At 46.0% G+C, this 12,500-nt stretch overlaps 1 protein-coding gene across 1 annotated transcript in view; it reads left to right on the forward strand.

The window, feature by feature from the left end:
• Nucleotides 1-12,500, forward strand: part of bnc2 (basonuclin zinc finger protein 2) — a 156,904-nt gene that overhangs the window by 64,264 nt on the left and 80,140 nt on the right. The gene's annotated exons all lie outside the window — the stretch shown is intronic.

Consider the following 12,500-nt stretch of genomic DNA (forward strand, 5'->3'; position numbering starts at 1 on the left):
CTGCAGGAATGTAACCAGGACTTGAAAGCAGCCTCTCTCTCTCTCTCTCTCTCTCTCTCTCCGTCTCTCTCTCTCTGACTCTCTGCCTGTCAGTGGTCAGTGTATTTACTGTGGTCAGTAATGGAAGCTGCACCTCTCTGTTGGACTACTGTTGCCTAATGCAGGGGATACGGTGTGTCTGTGGAGCAGCATTCTCACCATGCTGGCTGAGGTACTCGACCCACATGGTACAACAACACAGGTTGTACCATGTGCACACATACACATGTGACTATAGAAGGCGATAACTCAATTTCTTTCTGTTTGGGTAATTATGTATTATTTATGTATTTCTTTTGCTGTGTTGTGTGTACAGTGCTCGTATATGCCAACCCGGGTTTCATAGTGATATATTTATTTTATCGGCGTTGCTTGTTGCTTTTGCAGCTGTGCGGCGCGGAGGCCCAGTTGCTTACAAGTCAACACGCATGTTAACGTGCGGTTTACGCAAAAACAAATAATAACATTATAGGCCCCCAGTCTGAAAACGGGACAATCAATATACCGTATCCGTCCGATCTAGGTGAAAAAAAAACGGCCACGCACACTATAATTTGCAGATTGCTTACATATAATTAGTACAAGGACTTTTTGGCGTTGACGACGGTCAGAGAAAATATAGAGCTATTTGCTAGATTAAGTCCAGGAGCTCTTCCAAGAAATCTCTGGCTGGAGGCTAGTTTGAGTAGGGGATTTCAGTGTGTGTGTGTGAGTGTGTGAGTGTGTGTGTGTGTGTGTGTGTGAGTGCGTGTGTGTGTGTATAGGCTACAGTATGTGTGTGGGCAGTGAAGTGCAGACGCTAAAGTCATTCCACCCTGTAGACTATAGTGTGATGACTGAAGGTGCATTTAGGGGCGGTGGCGTGTGTGCGTGGTGCGTGTGTGCGTGTGTGTGTGCGTGCGTGCGTGTCTGGTCCCAGTCGCCTGTCGTCACATTCCCGTCAAGCGTCACAGCGCGTGTCCGCGGCAACCAGCCATCGCCATGGAGACGTCCCCGTCCCGCCTCATGGAGCGGGGTCGGCGCGGGTACGAGATGCTTAGGCTCTGACTAATACCTCCCTGCATACAGTGTGTGTGTGCGTGTGTGTGTGTGCGTGTGTGTGTGTGTGTGTGTGTGTGTGTGCGTGCGTGCGTGCGTGCACTTGTGTTGGGGGGTTGTTTGTATGAGAAATGACCAAAAGCATGTGCTGTTTCCTTCTCTCCATATCTTTATGTGTGCGCATGCAGTGCTGCGCGCACACACACACACACACACACACACACACACACACACACACACACACACACACAACTTTCTCCATCCTGCCAACAAGTGTCCACTTCTATTTCCTCTATATTTTCCTTCTTCTTCTTCATACTTTGCTCTTGTACTTTTGTACTGGAATATTTATTCAGCTTTTTGATTAGACTTATATTCATTTAAAATACTTTTGTTCTTTCTTTCTTTCTTTCTACACAGGCAATTTTCAGTACTTTTTTCTTTTTTTAAGATTTTTACAATTATTTTCATAATTTTATTAAAAACATATTTTGAAAAAAAAAAGATATATATGGAAATATATTAATGAATGAAAAGTAAATGGGATAAATCTCCTGTTCGTCATCATTCCTCTCTCTCTCTCTCTCTCTCTCTCTCTCTCTCTCTCTCTCTCTCTCTCTCTCTCTCCTCACTGTGTGGTCGTGTCAGCCCCTGGAAACAACCTCTGGAACCTCTGAGTGTGACGCACGTCACCCTCTGTGATATTTGCATGCACTGCGCTGCTGCCTCTGTTATTTTCATTTACACCACACTGTTGTGCAGAACATATGTGTGTGTGTGTGTGTGTGTGTGTGTGTGTGTGTGTGTGTGTGCGTGTGCGTGCGTGCGTGTGCGTGCGCGTGCGTGTGCGTGTGTGCGTGTGCGTGCACAGGTGACAGTATAGTGACATGGGAGCTGGCATGCAGTTTCTATACTAAGATATGCGTGCCCACTTTTGCCCTTTTCTCTCCCGTACAATTACGGTTAAAAATATATTTCCCCTGATGAAGGAGACCAGAATGATAAATTATAGCCGTTAACATAATTATTTCATAGTAATATCTATGCCTTGGCTATAACACGTTTAATGAATCAAACAATTAAATAAGATGAGACCCAACGAAGATTTTCCAGCCTTTGTGATTGTGCAGGCCTGAGCAAAACGATATGGTACTATCATGGCATCAACTCATTAATTAATTGACATTATTATAGGCATTATTATTATCTCATTCTGAACGGGAACCCATTTTGGTGTCGCTATTGAAAAATAGCAGATCTACAAGCTCATAGCGCGCCACCGAGTGGCGCGCTACGAGCTTGTAGGTCTGCTATTTTTTTTAAATCAAAGAACCACTGACATTTTTAGAATCTGATCTCAGGTCAGAATGGGTCAATCAGACCAGTGTGTGTCCAGTGGAAACCTCGTATGAATCTGATCTCAGGTCAGAATGGATATTATCCTGTTTCCGCAGAGATACAGCACAGCCTGTCATGTGAAAGTTGAGCTGACCTTTATGAGGAGCAGAATTGTGCCAGGTCTCCTCTCCCATATTCCCCCCTCATGCTCCCCCAGTCACCCTAACACCCCCCCCTCTCTGCTTTGTTCTGTCCTCCTTTACAACCAGTCCACAACCTGCCCGGCACATCCTTCCTTCCCGTCCATGGCTGTAACTGTAGGTCCTCCATCCCTCTCCCTGGCGTCCCCTCCATCCCTTCCACCTCGTCCATCTTTTACCTGACTCTCTCCATGCCTCGCTGTGCTCCCCCAGACGCCGCGTCTTTGATGCTGGTCTCGTGTCTCGTGTCTCGTGGACCCAGAGATGTGTCGTTGGCCAGGCAGTTTGATCTCTAGCCTTTGCTTTGAGGAAAGCATGTGAGAGGAGAGACGTGTGTGTGTGTGTGTGTGTGTGTGTGTGTGTGGTGGGGGGGGGGGGGGGGTGGGGGGGGGGGGGGGGGGGGGGCGGGGGGGGGGGGGGGTGCTTGCTGTCTCACACAAAGGATGGTGGAGACCGTTGCTCCATCCAATCCCTAACCCATTCTGACCTGAGATCAGATTCTAAAAATGTCTTCTACATCCTGACAGTTTTCTGAAAAAGCTATGTTTCTATGTCAGTCGTTCTTCGATTTTTCAAAAATAGCAGACCTACAAGCTCGTATCGCGCCACTCGGTGGCGCGATATGAGCTTGTAGATCTGCTATTTTTCATGACATGACACCAAAATGGGTGCCCGGTCAGAATGGGCTAAGTGCAGTATATGTATTGCGCATATACGGTATACAGTAATAATAACATGATTTCATGTAATAACATGTAGCGGCGCTATACACGTGGAAGTGAGTGGGTTAAGGGTCAGCTATTTGTTAGCGCCGCTCTCTCTCTGTTCTTTAAATACGCGGTGCACGCATCACAAGCAGTGCATGTTGTCGCTGTAAAGCACACCCACCCAGCTGGGTTAGGGTCAGTGCTTCAGAACGCCGATTCCTTCCTGCATGCCTCATGGGACCGTCGTGTATAGCCACTGCAGCCAGAGAGGGTATATACGGAGAGAGAGCGCTGCTGGGCCTGCATGGAGGACAGTCAGCGTTTGAAGCGACATCGCACCGTCTGCTTTTTTACAATACGCTAGAGATCCACTGTACTGTAGATCGCTGTACATTACTTCCGTGGGGGAAAGCCAGAGACGGGGGGAAAGATCATAGAATGGCGTTACTAGCTGTGATCGTGATATGGCGTTCCTCGTCCCTCGTTTCTCTCTCTTCCCAATGTCTCCGCTCCTCTTTCTCCTGGTCTCTCTCCATCTCCCTCCCTCCCTCTCTCTCTCTCTCTCTCTCTGTCTCCCCGGTTGTTTCACAATAGCGTGTCCAGCTGGGCCCCGTATCCCCCCCCGCTCCATAAACAAGCATGACTGTCCCGCAGCACGCGCATGCAACGGACACTCTTATCATATACTGGTTGAGTCAGACTGCGATGGGAAGGCGGGGGTCGTCATCGATCAGATTTCGCTCGCATGTTTATTGAGTGGGAGGGAGAGCTGTTGTCATGGGGGCTTGATTTTGTTCTCGGTGACTCAGTCCTGCCGCGGTGGAGAGAAAGTTGGAGAGTGGTGAGGTGTCCTTCGGCGGACATCTGTCCTTCGAAAGGACAGATGTCAGTATTTAAGTACAGCTTTTTTAAGCTGTGATGGTGCCACTGCTATTATGCACTGTAGTACTGATAGGGATCCTTTGTCATGGGTTTATAATATATAACCTTGCATCTCCTTATTTTCATATTTATGTTTTTGCATGAATTATTGGCCTGTTTTATACTTTGTTGTATGACAGTGTCTACAAGAAAGTAGTAGAAATAACCACATGGTCACAGTGTGCTTTTGCATATAATACCAATGCCTAAAATAGTAGGTTGAAATTGATTACGTCTGCCCATGGGTTTTTCATAAATATTTAACCAATGAAAGGTATTAACAAGAGCTTATGACTAATAACTATATTGGATCCTTTGGAACTCATTTTTCTTCCATTTCCTGAAGATTTACTGCTTTGGACAGTCGTTTTCTGCATGATGATATGAACTAATAGTTCAGTCCTGGAGCTGTATAGTGCTGGATGACAACGGTGACTCACAGACTATAGTGCCACTGGCAACTGCGTAGTGAGACACACTGACTCAGCTGACTCCTGCAGCCAGCCAGACTAAACACTGTCGCCCTGTCACGTCTTCTACTGCCACCTCCAGGACTCAGACTGTGGCCAGTCATCTGCCTCCCTGCCGGCCGCCGTCTGTTAGGGGCATCAGGAATAGAACGCACAGCAGTGGCCCCCAAGGGAATTCTGGGAAGACTATATAGAGTCCAACCCCCCCCACCTTTTTTCCTCTTTATTTTTTGACAGCACTGTGTGCTGTCACAGCTGGCCCTCGGATGTGATGTGATCTGGTGTGTGTGAGTGTACGAGGTGCAACAAGAACTGCCAGGGCTGTGGCCAAACATCTGACATTCATCTGACTCCATGTCGCCCGGCTAGTCCTCTCCCTTTTCACATGCATGCATGGTTGCTTTAATTCAAGGATTTTTGTTTGGGTCCCTCGTTGCTTGGACCGAGCAAAGCAGTTGTGCGCGGTAATCTATTTATATTTCTTTGCAGTGCAAGAGCTTTATAAGTAAACTCTGTATAATAGTTTTATTTTATTATGTGTGCCGTTTTCTTCTCTTTATCTTGATCTGAGAGCCATTTCACTCATCGATAATACTACGGAATGTCCCAGAACCTGTCGAATGGAAAGCAGCTTTGGAGTCCCGTGAAGAGAATAGGTCTCAGATCGGATCAAGAAGGAAAAAAAAATAGCATGCATAAAAACTATTATAGAAAGAAAGAAAGAAAGAAAGAAAGAAAGAAAGAAAGAAAGAAAGGAAGAAAGAAAGAAAGAAAGAAAGGAAGAAAAATGTACTTTCAGAGAGAGAGAGAGGGGGGGGGTCCCATGTCTCCGTCATGAATACATGAAAACACATGCCTCTCTTCTCTTCTCCTGCGTCTCGTTGGTCCTCTGTGAATCCACTGGGGACTCACGCCCCATTTGGTTCCCATTAGCATAGCTCTGGTCCCTCTGCCCCGTGTCAGTGCCCAGACGCACAGCTGCACACAGGACAGGACAGGACAGGACAGAGACAGGACAGGACAGGACAGGACAGGACAGGACAGGACAGGACAGGACAGGACAGGACAGGACAGGACAGGACAGGACAGGACAGGACAGGACAGGACAGGACAGGACAGGACAGGACAGGACAGGACAGGACAGGACAGGACAGGACAGGGACCTCTGGCTCTATGACTGCCTACAGTACGGCTCAAAGACCAGAGCTGACATGACAGAGGGGGGGGGATCTCTACGGGGGATTTCACTTTTATCTTCCTCTCCTCTCCTCTCCTCTCCTCTCCTCTCCTCTCCTCTCCTCTCCTCTCCTCTCCTCTCCTCTCCTCTCCTCTCCTCTCCTCTCCTCTCCTCTCCTCTCCTCTCCTCTCCTCTCCTCTCCTCTCCATGCCACTGAAGTCGGTGCGCACACAATGATTAATCATTGTTTATTTTGTAGTACTTTGTGAGGCATAGGCATGCAGAGGGACCGTTTTTCAAGTCGAAACCCGACGCATAAAGTCAAAACAAGCAAAAATTAGCCTTGGCGTAAAGCGGTTTACTCCCCTTAGAATTTTTGTGGCGTGCTGCGTCTCCCGACTACAAAGGCTTTCTTTATCCAGCAGACGTTTTATTTGTCACCTGGTTTCAATATGGACACTGTGAAGTCCTGAGCTATCTGTCGGAGCCAGGGCCCCAGTTTATGACACGCGATGCTGCTGCGGCTCCATTTCGTATAGCCTCTTTTCTTTTTTTGCCTCGCACACGTTGTCCGCACATTTTCTGGCAGGAAATTGACAGCGTTTCAGCAGCTAACTCATGGATGAGATAATATCTTGTGGGTGGAAGAGAGGACAAGATGCTCCCAGTGTTTTACACTGACCCTAAGCAGACACAAATTCAGATCTGAGGCTGCTGCAGGCACGCACGCACGCATGCACGCACAGACGCACGCACGTGCACGCGCGCGCACACGCACACGCACACACACACGCACACACACACTCATGAAAGCGCCTATAAGCACGCATGCACGCACACACACCCTGTACACTACACACAGGGTTTTCATTTAGACCTCGGCTTTGCTTAACTCACCAAACAAGAGCTGTGGTCTGTGGCTCCGTGTTGAACATGCTAAAGGTTTCAATTAAAGCAGAAAGAACAATACTCAGCCAGCCTCCAACAGCTGGCCCTGCTGCATGCGTTGTGCTGCAGGGCTCCGCGTGCTAGCAGCTACATTACAGTGCAGTATAGGCTACTGCAGGGGAGCATGCCATGCAGGCAGGAGGCTGCTTCTGGAAGACGATGGACGATAACAACCTCACAAAAAGTGTAACCTGACATTTGCGGTTAAGATGAAGTCATTTTGATTAAATTTTGCTTAGTTTGGATTAGCTGAACCTATACAATAAATATTAGGAATACTAATAAAATGTTAATTACAAAAAATAAAACTACAATTTATTAAAACAAATGACATGACATGCTATTGGAATGAATGCATGGCGAATGGATTCCTGACGGCCAAAACAGCATGGCTGAGGTGTAAATAGTCTAGGTTTGGTCAAAGGGACTGGACTATAGTGTACTTTTATCTAAGAGCATTGATTGAGACCTATACAGAGTCCAGCACACTGCCACCTGGACCTGCTCTGACCTTTCAAGCCAAAGAAAGCACAGGTGGACACTATTGAGTTCAGTAGCATAATGGTATGACATGTAAAACCAAGTCTGTGATCTCTTAAGCCCTCGACGGAGACTCGCCCTGGGGTCTATAGCTGTCTATACTAGCAATCCAGTATTTGTGAACTTTAGTATAAAAAAATATATAAACTTTTTTTGTGTTTTATGACATGCCCGAAATAGGGACATTAGGTTCAAAGTGACACAAAAACAACAACAACTGAGCAAGTATAGTTTGAACGTTTTAAACGTAAAACTGTGGATTTGACTGTGTAGAGCAGTGGTTTTCAACCAGTGGTCCGGGGAACACTAGTGGTCCTTGAGAGGGTTCCAGGTGGTCCCCTGCAGCTAAATGATGGAGAGTTGGTAATGGTAACAAAAAAGGACCCTTATTATGGTATATCTTTAACTCTTGGGAGCGGAAAATGAAATAGTGAATATAAAATAATGGTTATTTAAACATTTGCCTGTTATCTCTCCTAATGGTATACCAACATCAATTGTATAGACAAATCCTATCAAACGACAATAGAATTCTTTAGTTTTGGGTCTGAGAAAGTCAAAGTGGTGGTCCGTGGCTCAAAAGCCGATATGAAATGGGTTGAAAACCACTGGTGTAGAGTAGCGCAGTATTTCATTTGATAAGGACCCTATACAAGTCTCAGCCAGGAACTTTCACAGTGCACAGAGCATTGTAATGTCTATATAGCCTCCGCCGCAGTGTGCTGTGCTGTAGCTCATATCCTGAGTCTATGTGTCCCAGTTACACTGTTTTAATTGAGAGTCTGCTCTGGTGTTGGCCACCGCTGCCTGTCACTGTTTATATAAAGGGGCTGGGACAGCGTTTCACTGGCCAAAACAAACATCCATTAAACATCAAGACTCTAGCTAAACAAAAGGCTAACAGTGAGACACGCACGCACAGGCGCGCGCGCGCGCACACACACACACACACACACACACACACACACACACACACACACACACACACACACACTTGGAACAGATAAGGAGTGGCTGAGCATGTGTCAATTGAAATGCTGATTATATTGCTCTGTGCATTGCTGTCTTTTTCTATGCTTAGTCCTGTTGTTATTTTGTTTTCCTCTGAATGATCGGGTTTCTAGTGATTTGACAGCCTCTCTCTCTCTCTCTCTCTCTCTCTCTCTCTCTCTCTCTCTCTCTCTCTCTCTCGGTCTCTCTCTCTCGCTCTGTCCTTTTCATCCCATTTAGTATTTGGGCCAAAGAGGAAACCCTGGCGAGACTCTAACATAGTGACTAATGCAGTGTATCTGGCCAGTGCTCAGATAACACACAGCCTGCTCCCCCCCAGACAGACACACACACACACACACACACACACACACACACACACACACACACACACACACACACACACACACACACACACACACACACACACACACACAGACACACACACACACTCCTCCTTGTCCTCGGCCTGCTGTGACAAAAATATGTGCACATGTAGCATTTGGGGCTCCAAGCCCACGCTTGTCCCTGACCCAACCCAGCCCGGTCACGGGTTACAAGCCCCGGAGAAACAACCCCAGACAAACATCCCACAGGCTCAAGGAAAGAACGAGAGAGAGAGAGGGGAGGGAGGGAGAATAATATTAAAGTTTTAACTTTACAGGAATCGTGACAATAATGTCCTCCTATACATCTTCCTCTCTTTTCATTTCATTTGTATTTTCTACCTCCTTATCAATAATTGTACAATCACTTAAATTACGATCATTCCTGCAATTGGCAAGCAATTCACAAAGCACTAAAGAACAGCACGCAGTACTTGACTGTATACACACTGTATAGTGTAAAGTATGCTTGTTTATTATCCACTCTGAATGTGGACGTGCAAAGTGCTAGAGAGTGCTGCGTGTGCACCTCAACGCTCCGCCGACATATATTAAAATAATTCCTTTTCTCTGTAACATTTACACGGTATGCAGAAATGCGTATGTATGTACGCGCATACACTTACTCACTGATCCTTTGCTTTCTTCGGCAGGGGAAGGGAGGGGTGGCGCGGGGATGGCAGTGTTATACGCTGTCCTTTATAATGTTTCTTAATGCTGCTGTCTGGCCTAATGGGCCCAGCCAGATATGAGGGGTGCTGCTAGCGGAGCCAGCGTGTAATAAGTCAGTGATTAGAGAGAACTGCAGCCTTGTCACAACAGCAGTAGCACTAGCAGCCCCTCCAGACAGACAGACAGACAGACAGACAGTGTGGCACGCTCTAATTGCTGCATTAGATGCCTCTTAACTATCTCGTCAGCTGTCAGCAGACCCCAAGCTCGTAAATGTGTGTGTGAGGGTGGGGGTGGGGGAGAGAGAGGGGGGGGGGGGTCTGCTTTAGTGGAGTGCGTCTGATATTTCTATTTGTGTTCCCTTTAATACACATCTGCTGTCGTTAGCACCGCTGGGGCTGTGTGGTTAATTACCAAACGCCGAACAGTCAAGTTTCTGTTTAGTGGTATTGTGTTCTGTTCCATTAAGTTCCATTCGATTCTAACATGTTCCGTTCAAAAGAGCGTTGTCGCGTGATGGTCTGTTAAACTTAGGGTGTCTGATACTATTATTTATTTTTGTTTTAATGCACATGAAAGTATGCTACTGGGGTTCAACATTTGAAGAATGACAGACAAATTCAGCCCTCATTAACAACTGGTAAATAAATAATGTTCAAATTGCCTCCACTTTTAAACATCACATCAGGTTTTTTTTCAACATGAATTACATCACAAGCACGGAAGAAATGCCTGAAGTGTGCACTGCCATTCACTGCCATTTGCACCTGCACTCATGACACAAAGTATAATCCTCTCATGCGGGGGACGGGGTGGGGGTGGGGGGCGGTTGTGGCGCTGGCACCTGGAGAGCTTAAAAAAAGGCATTAAGTCAAATAATCTCTGTCTCCTGTCTCCTTCGGTGTCAAACAGTAGGGCGACGTATTACGAGCTGGTGTAATGTTCTGTTTAATCTCAGATTAGCTCATGTTCACTTTGACACCTCCAGTTGCTAATCTGGTTTTTACAACACCTGGGTGGAGGAATTTGTGTTTGAATTTGGCAGTGGTCATAACCGGTATATTAGGAGATGAGCGGAATAGTTGGGATCCTGAACCATGGGAAAGCGGCTTAATCCACGGGTTGCTAATGCTACTAATGTAACAAATCATTGTGCTACACATGAACATGCAATTCTGCTTGTATTATTTCTGTGTTGCATCACAGGCAGGTATAGAATAGAATAGAAGAAAAGAAAAGAAAAGAAAAGAAAAGAAAAGAAAAGAAAAGAAAAGAAAAGAAAAGAAAAGAAAAGAAAAGGTCAACTTAATTGGGTATTTTCTAAACATATTGACGAATCTTCTCTTCCCCGGCATAAAGCATTTTTCAGATAGGGCTACCAATCTGGCATAAGACTGCTTCAGAATCTCTGGAATGGGTACACATTTTGGGAAATTTGCGTCTCCCAGTTTGTAGTTTGCAGAGTGCACTTGTACTCGGACTGGAACATGTGGCGCTGCAGTCTAACATGTGTACATTGCAGATGTGTGGGTGTTTTTTGGCTCACGCCATGGTGATTTAGTACCACAGATCCACAGTGCAGTGGTTGCCGTGCGTCTGTAACAGTGTAATATGGGTGGAAATATTCTGTAGATGTCGTGTGTCCGTTTGTTCTCTGAACTGCCGACTTTCTCGCTCACCTGGAAGTTCAGCTCTGTTTCTGTCATGGTGAAATATGGGTCGCCTGCATCATATGTTTTTTGATTTAATTTTAGTCATAGTCTTTTGTCTCCGTTATTGTCTCTCCACTGGCATGCAAAAATACTGTTAAGACCTTATGAGATAACAAATTCAGTGCCGGCTATGAATTCATCGTCGTTTGGTTTGAAGACAGATAGTGTCTCTCCGTTTGTCTTACGGTATCTTTCGCAGCCACACACGTATTATATGCACAGAGCAGAACTAATATGAATATGATTCTACTGTCAAAACAAATGAATGGTGAATCACATAAATGCCCTGGTTAACCTTTTGGTCATTTTATACTTTGGTGTTTTCATTTGGTAATTTCGGTGATTACAGAGTTGTTGTCTTTCTGCTTTGAAATATCCTAAAATAGATGACATTGTGATGTGTTTTGATGGAGAGGGGGGGGAGGGGATGGGCGATAAGTGGAAAATGTGTTATTTCCATAGTGGGACTCGCTGGACCATTTCTCGAACACGCCAAGACGGCAAATGTTTTTTTTCCACTTAAAACAGATTTGACTCAAAAAGGACTGTGAGATTTTCTGTGTAAATATTTTGATTTATCACTCTCTTGTCTTAAGCATAACAACGGGCCAATACAGAGACGACTGCCAAAGAAGATTAATAATCATGTGAAATTTCACTCCTCCTTCCTTCTTTCTTGTTTTCCTCTGTCCTCTATCCATGTCAACGTGAAATCTTGTGGCTTGGAGCGCGCATTGGTTTGGAAGGCGGGTCTGTGTTCATGGGAAGGTGTATTTGTCTTGGAGCGGTCGTCGTCCAATGTGAATCCGGTTAAATGCATTCCTACATGTTGCTTGAGCATAGAACACAGGCCAATGGCTGACAATGTGAAGCTGCACGCTGCACGTTTCATTTCAACGTCTTTTATTATTCGGGAGCGGGAGAATGGGAAACATGTTGTTAGGCGAGTCGTTTCAAGAGTACTTCCCGTAGCCGACTTTCTAAAGATTTCTTTCTCTTTCTGTTTGTTTTAAAAAGTGGCTGATGAATGTTTGGTCTTATCAGGCCATGCAGACTAACCCTAGGACACATACATGCACGCACGTACATGCGCGCGCGCACACACACCACACACACACACACACACACGCACACACCAGACACACCCCCGTCAAGTCTGGACACTTAACCTCTCACCGCTAAAAGCTTTTGGGGGTCAGGCTGAGTGCAGCGCTACTATTGAGTAATTGAGGCCTGCAGTCAAAACAAGCCACATTCCCTCTGTCTTCAGGAAGCAGCGGCTGTCTGTCTGCTCACAGGAATTCTGGGAAGTTGAGTTGGAAAGAAGAGCTCTGGCCTCTTGTTGACAATGGGTTTCTGAAG

Source organism: Protomyctophum parallelum (assembly GCF_964188405.1).
Source record: "Protomyctophum parallelum genome assembly, chromosome: 5".
In the NCBI taxonomy this organism is placed as follows: Eukaryota; Metazoa; Chordata; class Actinopteri; order Myctophiformes; family Myctophidae; genus Protomyctophum; species Protomyctophum parallelum.